This window comes from Apodemus sylvaticus, chromosome 14 (genome assembly GCF_947179515.1).
Source record: "Apodemus sylvaticus chromosome 14, mApoSyl1.1, whole genome shotgun sequence".
NCBI lineage: Eukaryota > Metazoa > Chordata > Mammalia > Rodentia > Muridae > Apodemus > Apodemus sylvaticus.
The window spans coordinates 29,545,865-29,560,104 of NC_067485.1; positions in this window are offsets into that span (position 1 = coordinate 29,545,865).

A 14,240-nucleotide genomic window follows, 5' to 3' on the forward strand; every position below is an offset into this window, starting at 1 on the left:
ACATTCATACATACATACACTCTCATACACACACATACAATCTCATACACACACACTCACACACATACATACACTCTCATACACACATACACACACACACACACACACACCGCTGACTTTGACCATTCTTAGCAGAAACTATGAGATTTAGTTGGGACGCTTCCATGCTTGCTGAAACAGTTCACCAAACGCATTAAAAAATGATTGATGGTTTAGTCCTGCCCCGCCCCCCACCTTCAGCGTGGTGCTTTCTCAGCACACCTGTAGAGCAAGTGACAGCCTGGGCTTCTTCGTGGAGATAGGAAAGCTCTTATTTGTTATGAAGCTAAAATTAAACTGCAAGCTTTTACATGTCTCTTCGAGGTGGCAGCTGAGGCCCATCTTTGGCATCTCAGACCTTTTCACACCCCGGGTTCAGCCACAGTAAGTGGATTACCATGGGGACGGATATCAGGTTGTTTTTGGCGTTGAAAATGAACAAACTCATATGGGGGAGACTGAAAGTCAATGCTTTTCCTCTCCCTTTGAGCTTAAAGTTTTTTAATTAAAAAAAAAATTCAGAATCTCCTCCCCCTCTTTGCCTCTCTCTACGTTTGCAGTGTAGCCAGAGTGTCTGGATTGAAAGGGGAAACAACACACAAGGAGGTGTTTTTCTCCTTGCTGGGGCCTAAAATGCTAATCTCATCAAGCCCTGTGTGTGGTGTTAAACCTGACAGCCAGAGGGCCTCTGCAGTCTCCCGTTCCCACAGCCACGCCCACAGGCTTGGATGCTGGTCTATCCCTCTGTCACGTGGAGGCCACACTCATTGCCCATCTTTTAAAGGCAGTTCTAAAGCACTTATTTATTATTTATTAAACTATGGAGTCCAGACTGAGGTTGAAGTCCTGCTGCCTCTACCTCCCGAGTGCTTGGATTACAGGAACAAGCGCCATCATTGGCCATTTTAAAAAAAGACTTATTTATTTATTTATTTATTTATTTATTTATTTATTTATTTATTTAATGTATATGAGTACACTGTAGCTGTACTGATGGTTGTGAGCCATCATGTGGTTGCTGGGAATTTGAATTCAGGACCTCTGCTCGCTCCAGGTCAGCCCCGCTCGACTCCATCCGGTTTGGCTTGCTTGCTTTGGTATAGGACATCCTGTACACAGTAAAAGATTCAGGATGAAGTTCCAGGAACCTCTGTTGTTTACACCATGTCCTTCCTAGTGTGACCTGAGTCTGTTTTTTGGTTCTTTTTGTTTTTGTTTTTTGTTTTTTTGTTTTGTTTTTCGAGACAGGGTTTCTCTGTGTAGCCCTGGCTGTCCTGGAACTCACTCTGTAGACCAGGCTAGCTCGAACTCAGAAATCCACCTGCCCAGGCAGTGGTGGCACACGCCTTTAATCCCAGCACTTGGGAGGCAGAGGCAGGTGGATCTCTTAGTCCGAGGCCAGCCTGGTCTACAGAATGAGTTCCAGGACAGCCAGGGCTACACAGAGAAACCCTGTCTCGAAAAACAAATCAAACAAACAAAAAGAAATCCCTCTGCCTCTGCCTCTGCCTCTGCCTCTGCCTCTGCCTCTGCCTCCCCAGTACTGGAATTAAAGGCGTGTCGCTGCCACCGCCCGCTGCTGCTGTTGCTGCTGCTGCTGCTGCTGCCTCCGCCGCCTCCGCCGCCGCCGCCACCACCACCACCACCACCACCACCACCACCACCGGGCAACGTGAGTCTATTGTCAACAGCCCCCATGCTTGATGCTTTGTAGAATCTGTAGAAAAACAGAATCAGGGAAGCCAGGACTCTTCAATGCATACTTCTGTAGAGGTGGCTGTGCAGGTCAGAAATAGCTTGAGAAACAGATGAAAGTGTGCATCTGTGAGCGTCGGGCTCCTTCCGGGATAACAGGACCCGGCCTGTCATGGAGAAGACAGTGTTGGAAAGTTTCAAAATCTGAATGGCATAATTTGGGCTCTGGAGAAAGCCTGTGGCAGAGGGCAAGTGCAGGAACATGCATTAAGACAGGTATATGATGACACAGCCAGGCAGGAGGCGGGCAGTGGAGAGAGAGCTGGCGTGTGGGAGCAAACCACTCACTGACTCCACCAAAGGTTCTGGCACCTACTGACAGCATGACATTCCGACTCCAGCCGTCACTCGCAGGTGATTCTGGGAGAAAATATAAACCTAGGCTATAGGTTTATAACATCGAGGGCCCTGGGACAAGGTACAGTGGGCGAGGCGCTTGCTGTGCAGGTGCAAGAACGTGAGTTTGGATCCCCGGAAACGGCTTAGAACTGGGCATGCTAGTGCGCATGTGTAATTCCAGTAATTGCAGGCTGGGATGCAGATACGGGAGACCTCCTTCAAAGTTTGCGGGTCGGCTAGCCTGGCTTGTGTGGCGCTGAACAAGAGGCTCCATTTCCAACAAGCAGACCAACATGTCTGAGGCTGTCTTCTCGCCTCCATACATGAGCTCACACACACACACACACACACACACACACACACACACACACACGTAAGGTGATACATACAGAGAACAGATTAAAAAGAAACAAATAATAGAGACCATGGAGGAAGAGGGGACCAGAAAGAACGGAAGAACTAGGACCAAAATCGTGTCTTCGGGACACAGCCAGACTGTTGCTTTCATGGACGTGCGACAGCCATCTTTGCCTGCCACACAGGATCGAGCCAGCCAACATTCCAGCATTGAGGGAAAGGGTTTCACAAGGGTCCACCCTTGAGGATCTATGGGTAGTTAATAGCTTTTAGGGGAGGGAAGAGTCATTTCTCTTTAAAGTTATGCTCTCTGTTAGGTCAAGAGTGTTACACACTCACGAGCACATGGAGCACAAATTAGATCTTATTATTGGTTAATAAAACAGAAACCCCAACAACAACAAAAACCACAATCACAGCTGGAGAGTCAGCGGTTAAGAGCACTCATTACTCTTGGGGAGCACCTGGGTTTGAGTCCCAGCACCCACAGGGCGGTTCCCATAGGTCTGCACATCTAGTTCCAGGGAATCCAAAGCCCTCCCATGACCTCCATGGGCACAAGGCACACACATGATGCACATACACACATGCAGGCAAATCACCATACATATTAAATACATAAATAAATCAAAAGCAAATTTGGGGGATATGTAGGTGGGGTAGATCTGAGAGGAGTTTGTGGGTGAATATGACCAAAATTCTTTGTATGAGGTTATCAAAAAAAAAACAAAAACAAAAACAAAAACCTAATAGCCAGATGGTGGTGCATGGCTTTAATCCCAGCCTCAGGAGGCAGAGTCAGGTGAATCTCTGTGAGTTCAAGGACAGCCTGATATACAGAGTGAGTTTCAGAATAGCCAGGGCTACACAGAAAAACCATGCCTCAAACTTCCCCTTCTACACACACACACACACACACACACACACACACACAGAGAGAGAGAGAGAGAGAGAGAGAGAGAGAAAATAACAAAACAGTTTTTAAATTAATAAGTAAAATAAAAATTGTCTCAAAAATTGAAGCTATGACTCTCAAGCCGAGGACTGGATGAACTGCATGCATAAAAGATGCTAGTGAGGTGGAATAAAAGCTGTGTGTCTGTGTGTGTGTCTGTGTGTCTGTGTGTCTGTATATGTGTGTATGTGAGTGTGTTGTTCGTGAGAGTGTGTATGTGTGTTTGAGTGTGAGTGTGTATGAGAGTGTAAATGTGTGTGAGTGTGTGAATGTGTATGTGAGAATGTGTTTGAGTATGTGAGTGTGTAAGTGTGTATATGTGTGTGTATGTGTGTGTGTGTTTTAATGATCGTGGTGTTTTAAACATTTTTTGAATGATTTTTTGCACAAGGTCTCTCTATGTAGCCCTGGCTGGCCTAGAGCTTGCTGTGTAGAAGAGGCTGGCTTCAGACTCAGAGACCTACCTGCCTCTGTCTCTTAAGTGGTGGCATTAAAGGTGTGTGTCACCAAACCAGGCCTTGTTTTAGACATTTTGCTCTTATAAAACATTTTTTCTATTTATTTGTTTATTTACAAATTAGAACTCTGGGGCCCCAGTTCTTAGCAGGGATGAATAAAATTCTTCTGGGACCTTGGATAGTTGGTCAGAAAGAGGGGGCCTGGCCCCCACATTTCTCTTGCTTCCTGTGTTGTCCCATGATTCTTCTGCAGTGCCACCTGCCATACTGTCATGCCGTGACAGCTAGAATCTGCAATATCCTCCACAGGCTCACACTTTAAGTGCTTGGTTCCTGCCTGGTGATGCTATCTGGAGAGGTGAGGATGTGTGATGTGGGTTGGTCACAGGGTATTTTGCCCCAGCCCCTGGTTCTAGCCTTGCTCGCTGTCCCCTTCATTGTCATGATGTGAGGATTCTCTGCCAAATGCTCCCACCGCCATGAACTCTACCATGTCTCTCCTTTCACAATGGACTGGAACCAGGGGCCCCCCGAAAAACCTTCCCTTCTGTCTTAGTTAGGGTTTTACTGCTGTGAACAGATACCATGACCAGGGCAAGTCTTATAAAGGACAACATTTAATCGGGGCTGGCTTACAGGTTCAGAGGTTCAGTCCATCATTGTCAAGGTGGGAACATGGCAGCATCCAGACAGGCATGGCGTAGGCAGAGCTGAGAGTTCTACGTCTTTATCTGAAGGCTGCTAGTAGAAGACCGACTTCCAGGAAGCTAGGATGACATGCACAGTGACACACCTACTCCAACAAGGCCACATCTCCTAATGGTGATCTCAGTTACTTGGAAGGCAGAGGCAGGAGGATACCTTGTTCCTAGGAATTCAATGCCAGCCTGGGCAGTTTGTCTCAACTCACTCCTGCCAGTCAGCCTGCTTCTCCTCCCAGTGGCCAGACCCCTTGGACAGGAACTGGGCTGAAGGGAGGGAAACTTAACTGTATGCAGCTGGGTGCCGACACACGCAGCTTTGGCAAACTGATCCATTTTTTGGTAGGAACTAAGAGTATTTTTAATATTTAAACCTTTGAGAGGGTGATTGTACAAAATTGGCTGGAGACAGGGTGCTGGGGGTGTCTCATTTGCATGAGGAGGAATTCCAGGTGCTCATGACCTCATAGTGGGAAGGGAAGTTTAACCTGGCTACTGGGTACATGATCTCCTCTGGTGTGGAGAAAGTTAAGGGCACAGGGCTGTGTGACTGGGACATGCAGGCCTGGGGCAATGGGGCAGCAATCCTACTCCTGCGAATCTCAGGATGAGATTTCCAGGGTTTGGACATGCCTGGACCATACTTTTGTTCCAGGACCACAGGTCTCTGGTCCCCACATTCTCCCAACTCCAAAGTAAGAAATCATGACCTTTCAAATGAGAAGCATATATAGGCTCAGTTGTATAGGCCATGTGGTCCATCCTAACACTAGTATCAATTATTACTACCACTAGAGTAAAAGAGAAAAAGAACCAGAAATAGGTGTTAAGAGGAGGATATAGCAATTCCAGGGGTAGAGGAGGCCATTATTGATATTAATGGAATATTAAATGGCCCTTTGGTGATCTGGGTGCTGTATGTCTAAAATCAGCCTGCTCAAGGAGACCTTTTGGTGGTTCTTGAAGTAGTGGTCCCTAGACTGACATCATTATCATCAGGGAACTCATTAGATGTACAGATCTTGGGAGCCTGATCAGGACGCATAGACTCGGGCCTCAGTAGCTGGCCCACCGAAGCAGTAATGAGCCCTCCAGGAAGGTTTCTGAGGTGCACTGAAATTTGATGAACTTAGGCAAGTGAGCACACACTCATCCCTGGAGAGGATGTCAAGCTACACAGGCTGAATGATCAGGAACGCGCTGCAGCCCCAGACTCCGTGTCTTACTCTTTTCCAAGTGAAGTCAACGCTGCAACTTCTCTGGACACTTTGCATAATTCCAGGGGGGCGTGGTGGGGGCTGAGTGAGCTTTCAGTGAGAAGGGCTTTGTAAGGAAGGTATTAAAGAGACACACAGCACAGTGGCATTCTTTTACTGTCTCTGGTATCTTGAAGGACACGAGTAAGAACGTGATCTCTCTGACTGGCTTGTGGCCTGGTGTTCTGAATGCCTTCACTCAGATGTCCTTGCATGCCTGTAACGTGGTTGCTGAAAGCCTCACATGCCAACCGTGGCTCCTGATGCTTTGTGGTACATTCCTCATCCTGGATGGAGAAGCCGAGGCTGGTCCACAGATCTATTTGTGTCCCAAGGTCACAGAGACCTCAGACAGATCGGGCTGGCAAAGGTCTCTTGAAGCCTGGCCAGAGTGCTTTCCTCAAGAGGAGGGGGCCCAAGGCTGTCTTCCTCAACAGTGGGGAGTGACGGAGGTTGTAAGATTAGCACCACTGTGCCTCCCTTGTAAAAACAGGACCTGCTCAGTCTCCAGGCCCAGTGGTGAATAATAGGAATCTTTATCATCCTTTCCAACAGAAAGCATTTATTTAAAACCCTTGGCTAACTCACGAGGTGAGCTGGCCTGTTACACGCCGTCACATGGCATGGAAACTGGTAATTAAATTTAGCAACCCACCTCGGTAAATTCAGACCTGGATGTTTATGGATCAGGCCAACCCAGGAGGAGCCAGTGACTTTGTTCTCAAATCAAAAGGTCTCCAGAAAAAAAAAAAAAGTGAAACAAGGCTCCAGAGAGTTATACTGAGTTACAGGAACATCTGTCCCCATCAGTAATGTGGCATCCTACAACTGTGGAGGCCCAAGAATGCCCCCTTCTGTAACACAGCTCAGGGGACGGCTGTTGGCCTGTGGTGCCTCTGCTCAGGAATGGGGAGGCAATTGTTCCAAGGACAAGCTGTTTGTTTACTGACTCTGGGGACCAGAACCAGAGAGACTACACGAACTAAAGAGTCCTTTTTCCCTATCTGAAAAAATGTTGCAGTCGCTATGTTCATATGCAACCTTGTGGGTGAACGGATGGTAAAGGATTGTCTGGCCAGTAAGCAGGGCTCTGGTGTATGAGGAGTCAGGACTGCTAGATTATAGGATGCCGTTAGACTGATGGCCAGATGCACAGGGACGTTTCTGTCTGCCTCTTGGGGAGCTTTTCTGTTACCTGCACCTATTAAAAAGGACATCTTTTTTGTGATACCTTTAGAGTGAAAACTAAGCAAATGCACAATTTGTGTGCATTTTCAGAATCTGCCTGCATGGGTTGGATTGCACCAGCAAGAGAGGGGTTTCCTGTTTTAGCCAAGCACAGCCTGAGTTCCTCCCCTGCATGTGCATTAGTGTGGCTGGTGGGGAATAGAACAAGCTTTGCTCATCTGCCCCAGCCCTGGGTGTGCCTGGGAAATGGCATCTGTGCCATCGTAGTCAGGGCTGAGGCATTCTGCTGTGGGTAGGAAGGAGAGGATGCTCAGGGTGGTGGGGGGGGGGCGCGGGCAGCGCAAGTTCCACCTTCTGCTAGGAGGCTACTGTGGACACTCAGGTAAATAAGTCCAGTGTCCATGCCGCATCTCCCTCCACCTAGTACATCAGCCCCACCCAGAAAAGGAAACAGCGCCCGAAGCATCTGCCCTGAGAGAAGAAAAGGGCTGAGAATGGGTGTTCTTCAGGCTTGGGAGAAAAGGACTTTGCTCACTTCTGAACGTCCAACCTCTTGGATTTCCAGGGCTATGGGATGAACAGGGAAGGGTACCAGTGCTTTTCGGGAATGGCGGACCTCAGCTGGCAAGGCTGGGCTCTTCACTAGCTATCATTCCAGGGAGTTACCATCTCCCCTGCCCAACATGGGTCCCTTCTTTATCTCTGACTGCCTTCCCTTCATTTCTTGTTTTGAAGCCTTTTCTAGACACAACAGCCACGTCCGTAAGAACATCCCTCGACTGCCTTGTGGCTTTGAGTCGAATGCCACCTTGAGCCACTGTGCTGGACCTTGTCTGTTTTCCCTCACTATGAGACAGGAATAATGGGTCCCCCCTTCCTCACCCTCGATGAACAAACAAGGTCAGAGCAGCCTGGAGGAAGAGGCAGGCACAACTGTGACTTTATCTCCACTGTTCCTTTGCCTCTTGTGGCTGTTTCCTGTGACATCACTTGCCTCTGTCTCATCCAGTAAGACAAGTTGTCTGGAGGACTTATGATTGGCTCAAGCCAGGCAAGGTCAGATGCTTCCTCTGGATTTAAGGAAGGAAGTTTCATTTTGAATCTATGGCCCAGCCGGGCCCTGCTGACCTACATAACCTCTGGCCTCTGACCTTGGGAGCCCACCTTTTGGCCCTTATCTTTTGTATAGCACTTTTTTCCTGGATTAAAACCTTCTATCTTGGAAAGAAACTTCTGGAGACAGGATACTTACAGGAAGGTGAAATGCTACAGGGACCTCTTTATGACAGGAAGTCAAAATAGCTTCAGGAAGTCCCTGAAACTGATGGAGATTCACCAGGTCCCTCCCTTCTCAATAGTAAGTAAAGGTAAGGACTGCTGAGAGTCACTCTCAGACAAGCCAAGCTACAAAGAGCCACCAAAAAGCTTGGGAGAAGCTGAGACCAGCTGAGCTTCCTGGAAGAGACTGAGACCAACCGAGTCTTCTGGAAAGGACAGTCTCCAGCCTTCCGGCCTGCCTGTAGGCTGTGCAGTGGGCTCTAGATCTCCAGCTTTTGTGAGATGTCACCTATGTTCTAATGTCATAGGTGTCATGGGGTCATTTCCACTCCAGTAAGTAAACCCTCAACTCTATTTCTATAAATAACCCCAATAAAACTCATTGGTTCCCTAAGTTGGACTTTGATGGTCTCCATTACTTTGGTCCATTGTTCGGTCTCCATCTAGGGTAAGTAGATGTTTGTGTCTCCCCCAGAAAAATTCCATCACACAACAGTATCTCACACAATTGTCTAGTGGGCCTATATTTGCAGAGCAATGAGTCTCCAGGTAGGTGATCAGCCTAATAAGGGGAGTCAGAGGTGCAAACTACTTTGGAAGTTCATAGGTAGATAGCCAGATACATACATATAAGCTTCTGGGGTTAATTGGAACATGAGGCTTAAATTCCGGGAGCCCTGTGTCTGTGGGCCAGTCATGCAAAGCAAAAATACTAGGACAGATGAAAACTAACAGAGAGGGGGAGGCTGCTATCAGATTGGGGGGGGTGGTGGTACCACCTGTGCCCAAGTTAGGTCTGGCCACTCATTCTCAAGGGGCCCGAGTCAATTAAAAGAGCCAATTTAACAGTGGAGAGCAGAAAAAGGATATTTATTCAATATGGGCACGCTGGGAAGAAGGAAGGGGAAACGCAGTGAGCCCCGTCTCTAAGTCTGTCTTCAGAGACCTGAAGTGAGCACAAAGTATAAATAGAGGGCCAAGGATGTGCTGGTCAAGGTGTGGTCCTGCCTGCTGCTGACCTGTCCTTGGCTGCAGTCTTGTGCTGTAAGGTAGTTTCACAGGTTGTTAGAACCGTGTGAAATCTCTTTCTCAGACCACCTCCCCCTTCAGTTTGCCCATCATGACAATCCTGGGTAATTCCCACATCTCTAGGGCCCACGGTTCCAGTAGTCTGATATTGAGATTGAGAGACAGGACTGGAATATCTTTTGAGAATATCTTTGTTTCTAGCCAGGTCAGTTCCAGGGCCACCACAGCACCTGCAGACATTGGACTTTGGGACTCTTTACCTATGTATGAGGTACTCTGGATAGCTGATATTTGCCTATTGCGAACTGTATTCCCCAGGGTTCATTGCCTCTGAATTTTGGCCAGTTTTGCCTAGAGCCAGTGAGAGTGGACAAACGGAGGAGCTAAGGCAAAAGGGGAGTGAGGTGTCTCTTTGCCCCGACTCTTTCTTGCCTCTCTGTGGTTGAATGGATCACTGTGAATCTAGGGACAAATGTCGTTCCCTTTCCCAGCCTGGGAACAAGCATCGGAAACTCTACATCTGCTGGGCTATCTCCCACTGGTCTTTGGTTCTTCTAACGTGTTGTTCACTGTCCCTGTGATTCATCTCTTTGCTGGGCAAGTCTGGTTCTGTCTTTTTAACTGGTCTGTGGGTTCATGAGGAAGCTAAGCCCACGGGAGCTCTGGGGCATGCGTGTGTGCGTGCGTGCGTGAGCAGGAAGCAGGTTGTGTCGCAGGGCTGGAACTTTACAGATACTTGTGGCCTTGTCTCCTTGCTGGGCAGAGCTCTTGGCACTGGAAGATGATCTTGGGCCACATTTTATTGGAAAGGAGGAACCTCAAATAAACTGTGGAAACCACAAAATCAGTCTAAATTAGCTGAGCAAGAAAAGCAAGAAAAGCACTTCTTTTGACTTTAAGGGGAAGGAAAGTAAAGGAAAAAAAAACCCAAATGGTAAAACCTGAGGGTAGAGATTTGCCTTTCCTTCTTTGCGTAGGATCCTCATGAGAGACACAGGGGTCTAGCTCAATCACCTCATTATAACTCCTTACGAGTCATTAAGGAGACCAGCACTTGTGACAGCCTGGGCTTATGGGCCATATACTGGCTGGCTTATTGTGTCAACTTGACACAGGCTGGAGTTATCACAGAGAAAGGAGCTTCAGTTGGGGGAGTGCCTCCATAAGATCCAGCTGTGGGGCATTTTCTCAATTAGTGATCAAGAGGGGAGGGCCCCTTGTGGGTGGTACCATCCCTGGGCTTGTAGTCTTGGGTTCTATAAAGAGCAGGCTGAGCAAGCCAGGGGAAGCAAGCCAGTAAGTAACATCCTTCCATGGCCTCTGCATCAGCTCCTGCTTCCTGACTGTATGGAAGTGTAAGTGGAATAAACCCTTTCCTCCCCAACTTGCTTCTTGGTCATGATGTTTGTGCAGGAATAAAAACCCTGACTAAGACAGTCCACTTGGCCAGCACTCCTGGTACCAGCAGCCAGATTCTGGGAGTCTTGGGCTCTTCTTCTGTTTCCAGTCCTCACCAGTCCTCACTGACAGCAGCTTGGAGCCACAGACCATTCACTGGGCCCTGACCATGCCCACTGTCCTGAAAACTTAAGAATCCTCTGCCCTGGTGCCATTTGCTTCCCCAAACCTGAGTATTTAGTGATGGGCACCTTGGCTAGTTCTTTGACCAAGGACAGGTCATATCTCTTTGTATCCCTGCTTTGAATTCCTTTGGATATATACCCCAAAGTAGAATTAATGGGCCATGTGGTACTTTTTAAATTTCATTTACTTTTGACTTTTTATATATGTGGGTGTTTTGACTGCATACATATCCGTGCACCACACGTGTGTCATGAGATGGGGTGGGATTAGACTGGAGTTCGAGACAGTTGTGAGCCACCAAGTAGGTGCCAGGAATTGAACTCTGGTCCCCTGCAAGAGCTCTTCACTGCTGAGACATCTCTCTCTGTTGAGCTTTTGTAAGACCCTCCATACTGCTTTGAAACAGGGTCTGGACCATTAATGATGTTCAGAGGTTCAAATTTCCAGGGATTGTTGACACTGATACTGTGTTTAATCTTTCTTCCTTCTTGTTCTCACTTTCTCCCTTTGTTTTTCTGCTCCCTGCCCTTCTTTGTCTCCCTGTCTCTGTCCCCTCCTCTGCCTCTCTCTTTTCACACGGTCATTTAGGCCAGGCTAGCCTTCAACTCATAGCTGAGGCTGACCCTGAACTCCCGACCCTTTTGCCTCAACCTCTCAGTGTTTGGGATCAAGGCCTGTGCCATCAGTCTGGGCTCCTCCCCCATCTTGATGGAAGTAAAATATTCATTAACCTTTGGTTTTAATGTTACAATGTGTTTTACACGTGGCGGGAGCATGCCATCCTACATGAGAAGTTTGCCAGGCAACCTCGGGTTCCTTCTGCGTTCATCGCAGTCCCTTCTCTCCTGCAGGCAACAGTGAGTCTAACGCAGATGTGTTTACGTGTTTACGTGTCCATGCATATATCCATGAGCAGGCGCTTGGAGGCGCTGCACAGCCCCTTGCCCCTTCCCCCTTGCCTCCCGCCTCTCACCCCTTGCTGCACCCCACTGTCCCCTCTGGCTGCTTTCTGATCTGCTGTGATGTGAAAAGACTCCATGGTGTGTTCTCACTGAAGGGAGCTATTCTGCCATGATGGGCTCAAAACTATCTTCCCTCCCGTAAGTTTCAGTCAGCCATTGTCACAGCAATGCCACCGAAATTAATACAGCCAAAACGAGAGTTTCTGCTTTCAGAGGTATCTGGATTTCAGAATTGCAGGTAAAAGATTAGATCTGTAATATTTAGAGTGTGTCAGGCCCTGGGTGGACAGCCTTTTACATCTTTATTTATTTTTAGGATATAAATATAGGGAGCTGGAAAGATGGCTCTGTGGTTAAGAGCACCACCTGCGCTTCCAAAGGACCCGAGTTCAATTCTCAGCACCCATATGGCAGCTCCCAGCCAGCCAAAAGTTCAGTTCCAGGGCTCTGACACCCTCACACCAATGCACATAAAAGAAAGCTAAATAAATTATTAAAATATATATGAATAGACTTACACTGTATAGAAGTCTATTAAGTTATATAGTCTTTGGGTTTGGCTAATTTGTGTTGTTTTTTTTTTTTATTTGCAACTTTGTGCTTGAAAATAAATAACATAGTAATAATGTTTAAAATGAATAAATGTTATTAGTTTTTATATGTCTGTGTGAGTGTGTGTGTGTGTGTGTGTGACATATGTCCAGGTACCCTTGGAAGCCAGAAAAAGGAGTCAGATTTCCTAGAGCTGGAGTTACATGCTCTCTGAGTCACCTGGCGTCAGTGCTGGGAACAGAGCTAGGGTTCTCTAGAAGAGCCACAGTACTGCTAACCACAGAACCATGTCTCCAGTCACCTGACAGAAGTCAGCACATGGTGTGCTAGTCTGGGTCTCTCTTCCTCTTCTTTGAGAGCCATGCATGCCATCTTGGGATCCCTACTCCCATCTGCCCATGCAGAAGGGCAGGGAGTCCCCACTTCCTTACCATGAGCATGTGAAACTGGAGGTTAACTTTCCAGCCTGCGATGCTTTGGAGACTCCAGTCAACCATAGCGTGGCTGAATCTCACACAATAGAAAGGAAGTTTTGGACTGGTGAGTCAATGTGATTGGGCAGATGACCCAGACTTGACATTTTGTTAAGGACCTGTAGCTATTCTAGGACTGGAGAGACTGCCAACCAAGAAGAACCTTGAAGTCCAAGGCCTTAACCCCCCAGGACGGCTCCACCTACATTGTCTGTGTTTGTTGATGGCATAGGTTACATTTCATTAGAAAGTAGATGCTAGAAACTTCTCTCTCTCTCTCCCTCTCTCTTTCCATCTCCCTCTCCCTCTCTCTCAAACTCTGTGTGTATGTTTCTATGTATATATTTCTGTGTGTATATCTCTGTGTGTATGTGTGTATATGTGTGTGTCTCTTTATGTGTGTCAGTCTATGTGTAGGTATCTCTATGTGTGTCTCTGTATAGTGACTGTGTGTCTATGTATGTATATCTTTGTGTGTCTGTGTGTGGTTATCTCTTTCTGTGTCTGTGTGTCTGTATCTCTATGTGTATGTATCTCTATGTGTATGTATCTCTGTGTGTGTCTGTCTCTGTGTGTATTTTTATGCGTGTGGGTCTATGTGTGTGTGCATGTGTGGTGTATGTATGTCCATCTATCAGTGTGGTATGTGTGTCTGTGTGTGTATGCATCTGTCTCTCTGTGTCTGTCTGTCTGTCTGTCTGTCTGTCTGTCTGTCTGTCTGTGGTGTGTGTGTATCTGATCATTCCTACACCTTGAATGCTGTGCTGTCCAGTAGATAATAATTGTTCTCCAGTGTGCACTGCCTCAAGAGAATGCTGTAGCTAGGCTAAACTCCAAGCCTAACCAGGCTTCAAGTTGAAAAGGAAGTCTTGAGTCTGTTTCCCTCTCTTCATGTGAAGGTGAGGAGAGCTGGCTGTGGCTCTGAGACTGCTCTTTTGACTTGAGGCTATCATAGTCATATCCACCCTGGTCCATGGTCTCCACCATCTCTAGTCAAGGCCATCATGGCTCAGGTTCATTGTCCTGTTTTATGTGATGGAAAAGGGAGTGTCAAGAGACCTAGTGAGAGGATACACAAACAGGGCCCATGTGGCCCCAAGGAAGAGGACTGTTTGTGACCTGGTGTTCCATCAAAGCATTCCTGGCTCACAGTCTGAGTCTGACTGACTCAAGCTTACTGTCCATTGTATTTAGATGCCCAGAATAGTACCCCATCACCCCTGTGCTCACACAGCAGCTGGGTTCTGGCCTTGAGCTACTTCTTTCTCATGTAATGTCCTGGCTGACTTAGCAGGAACATGCTGGCTGGAGTAC